Genomic DNA, 2211 nt, shown 5'->3' with positions numbered 1-2211 from the left:
ATAGGAGGGAGGAGGAAATAACACTGAAGGGTTCAGGAAAGGTAACTTACATAGAAACTAGCAGATGAGCTAAGCCTAGAAGGAAACTGGGAACTCTACAAAATAGAGGTAAGAAGGAAGTGAATTTCAGGCACAGGCACCAGCCAGTGCAAAGGCACAATGGTATGAGGGACTGTGAAAAGTCAGGAAGCCTGATTTCTAAAATCAGTCCATTTTCATTCTGAGTATACAGGACCTACAGGAGCACTTGATAGCACATGGCAATGCTAAGGAGTCAGAGTTTATAATTCTTCAGCTGTAGACTGAGTGGTCAAAATTGACAAATTCTGGATCTTTAGGAAAAAAGACATTCCAGAATTGTATGCATAAAATCAATAGAATTTACTTGAAGTGGAGGAGGGGAGGAATTATTTCACAGTTCTTGCTAGGTTTGTGTAATAAGGCAAATGTCAAGAGGTAGAAGTTATTGTAATGGGGAGGGGAGCTATAGATTGTTCATATTACATATGATTAATGATTTTATTCACATAAATAACAAATATTCCCAACTTCATAAAGTGGGCCCTAATAAAAAATAGCAGTGTGCATTTAAATTCTTCCCCTTGTCCTTGACAAAATTTTAAGAGAGTATCCCTTTATTCTTTTTTTTAATGCATAAGAATTATACCAGGATCAGACTTAAGTCTCCTTTTGTGAATCCCCCTTCATGGCACAGCCTACTTGAAGAATGTTTACACATATAGTTGAGAACTTATTAATGGAATCAGAGTGATTGTCCTTCACCATTGACCAGTATATTTGGAGAACTCATGAACAACTGGGGACATGGATAAGGAGTTGATGTGTCAGCTTATGCAATAAAAGTACCAAGACTTTTTTTAGCTACAAGATTTTTTTATTGCCACTCCAAAATAGGAAAAAGTCTCACAAAAGAATAGAAAATAGTGTCTCATCTCTTTTCCAAGTCAATCTCAAATCAAAACAACTAATGTGTAGAATTGGGTCTTTGGGGTATTTTGTGATGATTCAATGTAGTAACTGTTGTGGTTTTCTCAATATATTGTAGAATCCTTAGTAATCATCAGAGATGGAGAATTTCATTCAATCAGTCAATCAAATGAGCAAGACAGCATTCCTGTATCTATCATTTTTCAGATTGTTGGTAACCTGTGCATATTTTCCCCAGATAGTGTTGCCTCATTGTGACACAAGGCACAGCTCATCCACATTCACTTCATGACTTTGTAGATAGTGCGGAGGAGGGATTCTTCTTCACACCAAGGATGGGGAGGCAAAAAGTGACCCTTCTTAAGAAGTAAACCCATTGGCTTAATCTAGCTTTCACATTTCACTGGTTTTCAAGTAAAGCCATCCCCAACAAAGCAGACTTTAGCAACCATTCTCTTCCAAGTTTTCTTCTTTCTCGTTCCTATACAAATAACATTTAACACTTCTGTTTCTCCCTGGATATGAAGTTTTGGCAATGGCACTTCCCATTTACCAACTTTCTCTTTCATTTCTGTTTAATCATGTTGGAAAGGACTGGGGATGGTCCCTCTCTGTCCAGCAGATATGCAGACTCTGCTCTTTTGGGAGTTTTTTCATCATTCTTCTCTTTTGTATTTCTCTTTCATGTATCTTGATTGTCTTTTTTCATCTGAATCTTCTCAGCATGACACTGTTTATGGTGCAGTTTGGCCTTTAGACCAATCATTTTCTTTGTTTTCTTTGAATGTTTATGAGCCTCTCGGTTGTCCTTTCTCTTTTTTCTCTTAGTAATCCAAGAGGTATCCATGCCATTTTTTAGTGTTACTCTAGTATTCATTCTGTGGCATATCGACAGTGGAGGGCCCATCGAAAGATCACTGAAAATGCTTCCAACCTTCAGACCCTCTGCCATTAGCCCCAAGACTTATGTATACATGTACATACCTGTGTATGACTACAAATAAGTGCAGTCAGTTCATGGTGTCCCCTCACCGTTATAAGGTTGTATGGTACATGGAAAGAGTATTGGATTTTTAGTCTGGTAACATGGGTCCAAATCCTCATTCTCTGCCTGTGAGACTTTAAGCACATCACTTAAGCTCTCAGGCCTCAGTTTCCTAATCTGTAAAATAAAAATGTTAGGATAGATGGCCTCTGAGGTTCCTTCCAATCTATGATACTACAGATTTAAAGGTTAAAGGTCTCTCTGTGTATTCACATAAC

General features: G+C 37.9%; 1 pseudogene; it reads right to left on the bottom strand.

Moving 5' to 3' along the window:
• Window positions 1–1113: 1113 nt before the first annotated feature.
• On the bottom strand, window positions 1114–1835 carry LOC140510436 (ribosome biogenesis protein NSA2 homolog pseudogene; annotated as a pseudogene).
• Between the last annotated feature and the right edge of the window lie 376 nt (window positions 1836–2211).

This window comes from Notamacropus eugenii, chromosome 6 (genome assembly GCF_028372415.1).
Source record: "Notamacropus eugenii isolate mMacEug1 chromosome 6, mMacEug1.pri_v2, whole genome shotgun sequence".
Lineage (NCBI taxonomy): Eukaryota > Metazoa > Chordata > Mammalia > Diprotodontia > Macropodidae > Notamacropus > Notamacropus eugenii.
Note: the sequence above shows the minus strand (reverse complement) of the source record. Positions and strands in the feature narration are given on the sequence as shown.